Source organism: Lissotriton vulgaris, chromosome 9, assembly GCF_964263255.1.
Source record: "Lissotriton vulgaris chromosome 9, aLisVul1.2, whole genome shotgun sequence".
Classification (NCBI taxonomy): domain Eukaryota; kingdom Metazoa; phylum Chordata; class Amphibia; order Caudata; family Salamandridae; genus Lissotriton; species Lissotriton vulgaris.
Genome location: NC_141697.1, coordinates 1,114,723,704 through 1,114,735,315, shown reverse-complemented (window position 1 = coordinate 1,114,735,315; position 11,612 = coordinate 1,114,723,704).

Sequence of the window (11,612 nt, the reverse complement as noted above, 5' to 3'; positions counted from 1 at the left end):
CATCCTATATACCTTTTTTCCTTTCTTTCTTTTTTGGAACTGTTTTTTTTCTTTTTTTTTCTTTTTTCCCTTTTTATTTATGTGTAAGACTTTTTTTTTTCCTCCCTTCCCTCCCCTCACCTCCCTCACCTCCGTCTTTTCTTTTCTCGACTTTTCTATGTCTAGTTAAGATTTCTTTTTTTTTGTTATCCTACCTCTATTTTCTTGCTCCCCTTTCTCCTTTTTCTCTACCTATAGTGAGAAGTAACTCATCCGCTGCTTGCACCGATCTTATATTGTGCATAGTATTGTTGTGCATTACTCTCAGTGCGGCGGGGAAAACCAATTGAGCCGTTGCACCATAACTTCTGAAAGCCTCTAACCTTTTTCCAAACTCCCATTGTTTGTCTAGTGTGATCCTAGACAGATCCGATCTTACTTGAAAGCTGAAACCTTTTGCAGTGACAGTTTTCTGTTTTAAGGCCAGATTAAGAATAGTTTCTTTAAGGGAGTATGTAAGGAAATTAACCAGAATTTTCCTGGGCTTAGTTCTTTGAGGGTTTTTCTTAAAAGGCTCTCTGTGTATACGCTGAATATCTAACGATAGTTCTTCTTCAGATTGGTCAAGTCTTAACGCCTCCTTCAGTAGCGAGATAACAAACTGCTTGATGTCTGAACCTTCTTTATCTTCTGGAATATTCAGTAGACGAAGGTTATTTCTGCGAGCATTATTCTCAAGCGTCTCCATCCGCTCTGAGAGAATTTGATCTTCCTTCCTAAGCGTGATGATGTTGGATTTAGCCTCATCTAAATGAATGGACAGGCCTGTCACTCTGTCCTCCAATGTCTCTGTTCTCATTGATAGATCGCTTAATTTTTTGTCTAGGCTTTCACAGTAACACCTAATGTCTGCTTGGTTAGCTGCTGAGGTTTCAAATCCCTTTTTAATATCCACTGATAGAGAAGTAAACATCTCCTCAAAAGACGCCTGCAAAGTAGTGATCAATTCTGCATTAGTAGCTGTAATTCCTTGTGTAGAACCCTGCAGGCCTGTGGAATCCTGTAGACTTAAGCCTGCTAATGAGGTCAGCGCAAGAGGGGGAGCCAATGGGGGTGCCAAAACCAAGGCCAGAGGTGGCAGTTGTCTTGATGGGTTCTCTGAATTATTACCATCTACCCCCCCTGCTCCAGGGTTCGTGGAGACATCAGAGCCCCCCGTCGCCATTTCTAATGGAGAGACGTTTTTATTAATCAAATCTTCGGAGTTTATTGGACCCTCAAGTTCCATCTTGTCTTCTGGGATCTTTTCTAATTTGTCTGACAGTAGTACTACTTGTGGTACTACCTTAAAGTAAGACCTCAAAGATGGTGTGATTCTAGAAACAGAGGTAGCGTTCTGACTCTTAGATGTTTTCGACCCCTTGGCTGATTTGCGCGTGTATACACGTTTTGCTTTAACCTGCCCGGTTAGATATGAGGAGGGCTCTTTTTTGTCAGTGGAAAAATGGTCTGCTGGAGAACTATGCTCTCTTTTAGTTTCCCCTGTTACTCCTGTTTTAATTATCGGTCCACCATCATGTCCTAAACTGGCTTCAAAATCGGCTATAGGTAAGCTCGAGTCGCTCAATGGAGCCGTGGTATCCCGTGACCACGTTATTTTATTTTTATCTCTGCTTTTACATTTCCTTAATGCTCCCTTGCTGACCTTGGTTTTACACAGATCGCCTCTCAAGTGATCAGCTGTTACCCTCTCGGTATCGCTGCCACTACCTCCGCTTCCCCTTAGCTCCCTCTGCTCCTGGTGACACGCTGCTTCCCCTACCTTCGTCGTCTTCTCGTCCGGTGATATGGGCGTCTCCACTTCAGTGACTGCAGCTGCAACTAACCCCCGGCGTCCGGGAAGCAAGCCACGAATTCGGCGCCCCCGTCTTAACTCTAGGGCGGCCAAACTCCACAGCAGGTCGCCTCTCCACGGTAACGTACGCCCACAGCCTGCGGACCCTGCAGAGATTAGCTTCTTGTAACAGACAAGGCGAGCCGGGTAAGCGTTCTTCACCTCCACAGCACTTGCACTTGCATTCGCATTTGCGAAGGAACACGCCCTCTTCTCAAATCCCATCGGGCAGGTAGTATGTACCGCGCTGATCCGCTGATCCGCTTTCACCAGAAATTACACCAGAGGTGTCGGGGGCCCGTAGTATAGATTTACCACGTAATAAACCGCATTAAAAAGCCGACCATAATCAATGCGAGCACATCAAGCCGGGAGAACACACACAGAGCGCTGCAGCGGCTCAAGCGGCCGCCGCCATGTTTCCCTCCGTGTTGTGTATTATCAGGGTATGACTCCTGCTGCAACACCCCGACCCCTTCAATTTCAGTACTTTAATATAGTGTAATGATTGGCATCCAGTTTGGACGTGCTATAGGAGAAATAGACTGCTGAGAAAAGATGGGCAGGTGTAAAGAAGTTACTCAATATACATACACCTCAAGCAGGAACTATTGCCATTTCCCTAAAAGGACAGGAAGGAACTGATCAAGGGAAGCAGAGGCAGTGCCTGTACAGGACACAAACAAAATAGAGGGTTATTGGGCGTCACAACAAGTAGAATTGAATAAAACTCTTTTTATTTGATCTCTCCAATATTCAGTCCCTCCTTCCCTCGCTCCATTCTCCTGTCCCCTCTTACAAGTAGACAAGCAATCTACCTATGGAATAGGATACGGACAGATCATGACACTAACAACCCAGCCCACCACTGGGCATGCGTAGGTAAGGTACTGCACTCCTACAGATAATACTACTAACCAATCCACCATGCTGCAACCTACCAACAATTGACACATTGCAGAAAACACTAAAGACCAAACCATTGATACTGACCTCTCCAAAATGTCGATTGATTGACACATTTCATCAAGCACTAAAAAAGTTTTAATTACTGGAAATCCAACCACACTGATATTGCCCTTCTCCAAGAAACACACTTGAGTGAACCAGAATGAGCCATACTAAACATGACTGGGTAGGGACGGTAATAAAAAGTAGTTGTATTACCAAAGTCAGGAAAGAGACTACAGACAAAACCAGAGGAAGCTGTGGAGTGAATGAATAAATCGCTCCTGCACAAAATGTTTAACAAAATGACCAATCCCTAGGACAGGTATGTGTTAGTCAAAGTTAAAATATTAGACACGTTCCTGATTGCTGGATCCATAGACATCCCCAGAACTGACAAAATATCTTTTTTCCCAAGTTTCAAGATTATTCAAGGAGGTTGGACTCTCATGAGTAATAGTCGGAGTAGACTGGACCCTGACACTGGGCCCCATACCAGAATAAACTGGATAAAAAGAAAGGAATGATGATAATGAAGGCGGTGCTTAAAGATGTGCTAGGTGACTATTGGTTCATAGATACATGGCGACTGTTATCCCCAACCAATCGTAAATCCACATTGATTTTGAAGGCCCATGAAATCTCGCCACGCATAGATTATTTCTGACCTGTGCATCCAAATTTGTTAGTTAGAATAGCCTTTTGTTTATGCTGAGAAACTGTTAGAAAATACTATGTTGAGGTGTACTTTAAAACTTTTCTCATATGTGTGCTGCACAGTGTACCACACATGCAATGTAGGAAAAGTTTGGAGAAATAACATGTTTTCTCCGTTATAATGCCTGCCTCGAGATAGTGTAATTTTTAGGCACAAGCCCCTTACTACCATTTTTAGTAGATAGGTCATTGCATCAAAAACCATGGGTGTTAGCATGGCAAAGCTCATGTACCATCCATGGGATGCCAGCTTTAAACAAAGCAGCACAAGCACTACTCTGCATAACTTTACGGCTACTTCCTAGAGGAGATAACGTTTTGCACTGGAAAGTAAATCCCATTTCTAAACTTTGCACAGGACGATTTAGTAAATCTGCCTATTTAGGGGCCCATTATGATGTCGGGCGGATTGCCCCCGCCAGGCTGGCGGTGGCAATCCGCCCGACATCTGCATTTGTTTTCCCTCGCCATATTAGTATGGTGGGGGGACCTCGGCGGACGGAAAGACCGTTTGCCGCTTTTCCGCCCCGGTCACCTTGCGGCCAGGGCGGAAAAGGAATAATATGGTGGAGGTGTCTATCAGACACCGCCAGCCATATTATGATGAGCAATTCTGGATGCCTTTCCGTCCATCACAACCCCCTTTTGTACCGCCTTTCCGTGGCGGCAATGCCGCCACAGAAAGGCATGTGGGGAATCCCTGCGGGGGCCCATTGCGGGCACCCAGGGACTTCGAGGGGGTGGTGGGTGCACATGGGGGATACCTATGGTACCCCCCAGCAGTTCCATGCACAGCATGGCAGGCACCGCGCAGTGCCTGCCATGCTGTGCATGGAAGTGCACAGCATGCTTTCCTGTCATTGTGGCGGGTGGTGCTAAGTGCACCGCCCGCCACAATGGTAGGAATGTGGGATGCGCCCGCCACTGTGGCGGGTGCATCCTAATGCTGCCGACGGGACCCCCGCCCTTATGGCGGGCGGTCCCTACTACCGCAAGGATTACGGGCTGGCAAAGCCCGCCCACCATCCTAATGCACATCCTAATGCACAGAGAAGACACTGCTTTGTGGCCTGCTTCTTATAGTGTTACTGTGGCAAACTTGTAAGTGTGTTCTCAGCGTGTTGCCTCTCTTGTGCCCCTTTCTGAACCCAAGTCAGTTTAATTTCTATGATTAACATAATTAAAGAACAACCATTATAGAGAATATAATCAATCTTCACAAAGGAGTCTAGGAGAAATTCATAAGAAATGTCAAATTTTTTAAAGCACATTGACACTACAGGATTTAAAACAACATTGATATTTTAGCGTATTTGGCGCTTTATGTGCAGTTGGCTTCCAAACAAAAGTGAAAGCTGTTTGTTGTTATGATCACATATGCTATTAAGAGGCACTGTTTCTGTTTCTGTTGAAGTCGCCTCTTTGCAGGACACTGCCCATCACATTCTGTGTGTTCTGGATTTTGAGGTATCATTTGTATTCGTTGCCTGCTAGAACACCATTCACCGCAAAGGAATTTCAAGGCAGCTACCTTGGTTGCCTATCCTTTAGGCCAGGTGGCTTCCTGTATTTACGTGTCTCGGTCATCTAATTTGAGAACTGCTCAATGTGGGGCAGGTGGTAATATTGCCAACTGATTGGCACCCACTTATTCAATCTTATGAGGAATGCAAGATGCTTTAGGATCAGACTTGAGACTTGCCAGTCACCCATTCCCAAATCAGGTACTTTTACCCACTAAGCTCAATATTGTGGGACATGTACACAAGTGTAGCCTCAAACAAGCATGTGTTGCAGCTTCCTGATGAGGAGAATGAAAAAGTACCTTTGGGCAACAGTCAGACAGGAGCATTTTTCTGGAGTTGGAATCAAAAATATTTAATGAGATCATCGTCATTTCACATAAGTAATTTTGTGAGAATTGGCAACAAGAGTTGTCATCTTGAAACAACTTTGGAAAATTGGTTGTTGAATGCTTTGTACTGAAATTTGTAGAAGCTGCATTTGAATGGTCAAGTCACCCATTCCCCCTTTTAAAGATCTGTCAGTAGCCTAACTGCATTGTCAAATTCACAAAAACAAGCTTCTTGTAAATAGTATTGGGCTTGACCAATATGTTTAAAATGTACAAATTATTCTTGTATTGGCTTCAGGGATAACTCCGCCCCATTAGTTAAAGTGTCAACCCCACCTCTAGTCGTTGATCTGATAGCCCCTCGCAAAGTTCGAGTCTAGTTGCGCCCCCGACACCTAGGGGCGTAACTCAGGACCCTGCAGCCCCCGCTGTGCGGTGGGCCCTCACCCTCCAGGGGGCCCCGTCAGCACCGCACTTCTGCTGGGGAGCTCTAGATTGAGTCCGGAGGGGGCCCCTTCACGTACCCTGCAGGGGGGCCCCCTCAAGGTTCGTTACGCCACTGCCGACACTATGCATCCTCCGTCACTGCAGACCTCAAACTGTACCAACAGCAGGCGAATGGCACTCTGAGATCACGAGGATCACACGTTGCATGCAAGTGATATACTAACTCAGTGAAATATGGAGCAATCCTTCACAGACAATGAAAACCCGAACACAACAGTGGGTAGGAAATATTAGAAAACTCGATTACATCATATTTAATTTAATTTAATTGCAGGTTTCTAACACGCTAGAATCGACTCCCGAAGGAGTATCTCTGCGCAATAGACCGCTGGGGAACCCGTCCTGGCTTTCCCAGTGAGATGGTCCCTACTGGGTATCTCCAAGGTGAAACCAGGCATCCCCGGCGTATGTGGGGGGGCCATTGTGGAAATGAGGCAAGCTAATGCCCAGAGTTGCCGAGTGTGATCTCTGGTTAGTGTAGGCACCGAGGTGAGAATTATCGAGTCCGCTGACCTATTAAGTACGCTGCACCCAAGGGGGAAGTAGGATGGAAAGATGGGCGACTTATTCATACAAAGTATTACTATCAAATTAAGAATTATTGTAAGATCGAAAATCGGCTGCCTAGTCTTTAATGCTCAATTTTTAACATATAATGCTGAATAGTAACATTAGCATTAATGTTACACTTACATTGCTGCAATTTCACTCAAAAGAAACACTTGGAATGTACCTTTCTGGTTTAAGGAATATTAGGTTCACTGTTAACTATAGTGCAAGTCAGGAGGAGTATGCAATGTAAATTGTAAGGTAAGGTAGTCAATTACAGTTTTGTATATGTGATGGTGAGTGAGATTTGCTTGTCACATTAATCATTCATGGAATGTTATTTACAATACTTTTAGAATAAACGAAATAAAAAAAATGATGCATGAAATGCACACTTAAACCAGGAATGTCTATCGTAATTCTAAGAGAGATGAATTAATTCTGCACTTATTAAAATATTCATGAGCGGTACATTTGCATTCAAGTAATTTAAAAGTGAACTTGTTTGCATGGTTTGTTTTTATCCTATCAAACTGACACGGGTCCAGCCCTCCTGGACCTACAAAGGAGAAACTTGATCCAAGCAGAACTTATTTTCTACCTGCTTTTCCTCTCAAAATCTCTTATGCCATGTACAAATAAATTGTTTTACATCGTCCTCAACCTATATTCCAGTCTATCTACACTTCTCTTTATTTCGCAATGTATGACTTCGACAAATACGTAAGATGTTGTCTGTTTATTATAATGTTTGTATATTGTGTCCTTTGTATTTTTAAAGGATACAATTTTTGTCCCCGACATTTCTTCCATTCCTGTTGTTGATGCTCGTTCTCATGAACGCCTATGTCTGCTATCCTGCTACATTGCTCTTGCTTCTCTTCATTGGGATATTTGTAAAGTGTAACACACACTTTACGAAATATCACAAAGAGGAGAAAAAAAACACACTATTTACAAAATATCCCAATGAGGAGAAAAAAAAACAATGTAGTAGGATTGCAGACAGAGGAGTCCATGAGAACAAGCATCAAACAACATTTTATGTGATGGTGGCCTCTGGCTTTTTCCCAAACTGGTGATCCCTTCCAGGAGGCATGTGTGAGGACACTTGTCTCTTCTGTGTCCCATTGTCCGCTAAATACCTTACAGGACGTGCCCTGAAATTCAACCACTGTGTAATAAGAATGCTGCTTTATGTACTGCTGCAGATATTCCTGGTATATCCATGGGGGAGCTTCATATTTGTGGGCGTCCTGTAGAGATGTAGAAGTTTCTAAATCCATGTGTAAGTAGATCATTTTACATCATTTCACAATTTCTATTTTAAGGATACAAAATCCAGACTCCAACACAGAGAATCTAGAATTGCACACATTATGAAACAATAAAGGTTCATGTTGGGACTTTAACAAACAATCCTGTTCCTGGCCCCCGAGGACCTGCAAGTTCAAACATTGTTGCTCATTCTGTGGTCTGCCATTACACCCAGAGTTAAAGTGTTTCAGAAAGTCCAAGGACATGGGTGCTCAGAAACAGGAATGACCACCCCCTGTTGGTCAAAACCCCCTCCCCGCTCAATTGGTTGGCAATGGTCCCATGGCTCAAAGTATATAATAATCCCACAGCACCACAGGTATTGTATCAGGGTTTCAAAGAGGCTTTTGAATCCCAGCTGAGGGGTATGTTGGCAGAAATCAGCAGTCACTGAGGTCCAATCATGGGTTGGCAAGGGCAAAGATCCTTAAGGAGTTGAATCTTTGGAGTGTGACAGGCCCTTCCGAGTCCGTCCTGTTAAACTACTTTGTCTGGTTCTTCCCTGGGGGTAGTTGCCAAAAAAGAGCCTGGGGAATGCAGATTGAGACACAACCTGTCAGTGCATAGGGACCAGTCAGTAAATGAGGCTATTGATGGGGGCTTATACTTGGTCAAGTATGCTTCTTTGGATCAGGTCATTCAGTTACTGTAGAAGGTGGGACCAGGGCCTTTCTAGAGAAATTAGACATAGAGCCAGCTTTCCCACTTGCTCCCGGAACATCAGGAGGATTTCCATCTTCTGGCTTCCAGTTTGAAGGCTCATTTTATTAAGACAAATGCATACCCATGGGCTGTATGGTCTCATGTTCCTATTTTGAGAAGTTTAGCACTTTTCTGTAGTGGGTCTTTAGGAGGAAGTGGGGTCATCAATGGGTGTTGCACTACTTAGATGATTTCTTGTTTCTGGGTCCCCCCAGTTTGCCCTAGTGTGCTGAGGCCTTGCAGACTTTCCAGGAACTAATGGAGATTTGTGGGGTGCTCCTAGCTCAGGATAAGACTTTTGGGCATTTGACTACCATTGAATTCTTAGGGATTGAGTTAGACTCTGCCGCTGGGGGCTCCATGGCTCCTCTTGGAAAAGTTTTACGCTTTTTCCCTATCCCTGAGAACATATCTTGGAGCTAGGAAGGTCATATTGCACCAATTGCAGATGGTGGTTGGCCAACTGAATTTCTCTTAACACATTATTTTCAGGGGTCATCCCTTATCAGTTATGACATTCTTGGGGTTTCTGAGGGACGAGGGACTGTCAGTTGCATGTGCCAGACGCCACACCGCGGTGATATCCTTCTTTGCGAGGATGTTGGGCTGCACAGACGGGACAACAACTTTCCTGGTCCAGAAGGCTTGAGGGGTTGGAAGCATCTGGAGGGGGCCAAGCCTGAGGTCAGATGCCCCATTGACGCAGCAAAACTAGCAGAAATCATGGCCCCCCTTGGGAACATTTGCAGGTCACCCGCTGAGGTCCATCTCCTTAGGGCAGCATTAGCCCTAGCCTTCTATCGGGCCCTCATGGTAGGCGAATTGGTGGCCAAAAGCAAAAGGGACATTGAGGGGGGGCTTGCAGTATAGTGACATCCAGTGAATTAATGTCGTCCAACAATTACTATTTCCCGCTCCAAGACAGATGAGGCTGGCAGGGGCAATCACATCCTTTTGCATAGCGTGCCTGTCACTTCATGCTGTCTGCTGGGCAACCTCAAGGTTTTGCCAGCACATCGAGCCCGGGGAAATGGGGTTCCCTCCAGGTGCATACGGTTGGGACACCTCTGACCAGGTTTTAGTTCAGTAAAATACTTAATTAGGCCTTGAGGACAGCTGGGTTTTACCCTACTGAATTTGAGTTGCAGGCACTATGTAAGACTGACCATGTTGTAGAGCCTACTGCTAATCCCCTTTTTTCTCCTTTTCTGTTCTCCAGTGGATGCAGGTATAAAACGTGTGGATTGGAGTCAGCCGCTGGGTTCCTTGACAACCACTGTTAACGCAGAGGCGACTGATCACAGAAGTGCTGGTACTGGAACATACTTTAAAAAAAAATTGTATTCATCATCATAAAGGGCATATTTTGTACAATATACATAAACTAAACATTAGTATAATTTTGAGTATCAAGCAAAAATTCACATTAATATACATCAAAGCTAAATAATATACATAAATGTAAAGAGTGTTTAGATATAAATACATTGAGCAAAGTAGAAAACCTTAAAGTAACACGATGTGTACAAGGAAATGTTTGAGGAGGGCATTTTACTACATTTAAGTCAGCCTACTATATTCCATCCAAAGCCAATGGTCCCCATAGTGTCTCTAGCTTGACCATTGATCTGATTCCCCTTGCCTTTGCTAGGGCTGCTTCTAAGCCATAAATATCCCTAATAATCGCCCACCAATCTTCTCCACAGGAGGTGTATCAGAGATCCACACCCTAGCAATAACCAGCCTGGCAGCAGCCATCAAGATTGTAAAAAGGCGTGCTATTGCTGGAGCATTATTTTTATATCCTAACATAGTTTCGAGATCTGTGAGCGGTTGATCCAGTCCTAGTTTAGAATAAAGTATTTGCTCAATGTTATTCCAATATCCCCTTAATTTTGGACATTCCATAAACATATGTTTCAAATTGGCCGGCATATAACCTGCCTTTTGGGCAATTTACCCTATCCCCCGTCTTGTTTCCCTGGGCCCATTTAGCTATTCTTGCTGGGGTATAATATTACATACAAGTAGTGCGTAATTGCTGGAGCTGCAAACGAACAGAGTGAACCGAGTCCTTAACATTAGATAAAACCTGTTCGATCATTTTCGGTGTAACAATTGTTCCCAATGTTTGTGTCCAATGTTCCGCCAGTTTTTCACTACCATCTGGCCTAAAACTATGTAGATGAGCATACATTAAACCGATAATAGTTTTAGATTCCCCCCCCCCAATAAATGCAATCCCAGATATCTGATTGTTTAATTTCATTTGCTCCCACATTGGACGTAAGATAGTCTTTAATTTGCATAGATTTAAACAAAAAGTAATCCGGGAGTTTATAACTGTAAATATTTGAATAGCTTGAGCCCTCTATCGTTATATAGATCGCCCAGACTAGTTATTCCAAAAGTCGCCCAGGATTTACCTGCTCAATCGTGAAACACAACAGGAAAGAAAGGATTGCCCCATATAGGGTAATTTTTGTGAAATGTCGGTAAATTGCACCTTGTAGCCATTGCCTACCAAATATGTACAATATCTTTAATGGTCTTAAATTTTACCCTTTTGTAAAAGTTTGGATCTCTGATTCCATATAGTAATTTTTCTCTCTGTTTTCCTAGCATAAGTGTAAATATAGAGTAATTCTGGCCTAAACCGAGCAAACTCCGAAACCGACTCGTAAAAGATGCCCAAAAGTAAAGCTTAAAATCTGGAAGACCCAGTCCACCTTGTTCAAATCCAGCTTCAAGCAACTCAATCGCCATCCTTTTGTTTTTTGTAACCCCAAATAAAGCTACTGAAAGCGCCTTCAAGTTTTTTGAAGAATACATTAGGGATTTTCAGAGGGACAGAGCGGAATGAAAATAGGAATTTGGGTAAGATTTTCATTTTTAGCAAATTGCATCTACCTATCAATCCTATAAGGAGCTTGTGCCAAATTTTTAGCAATTTAATAGTTTCTTTTAGAAGAGGTTCATAATTTAAATCGATGATCTGGTTATTCTTCGCTGCTAGCTTTACCCCCAGATAAGTCACAGTTCACAAAAGCCAATGTTAGAATAATGGAGCCCAGCAGTTGTGAGCACCTGGGTTTTATCTGCATTTAATTTGTAACATGCAACTTTACCACATTTTTCTGCTTC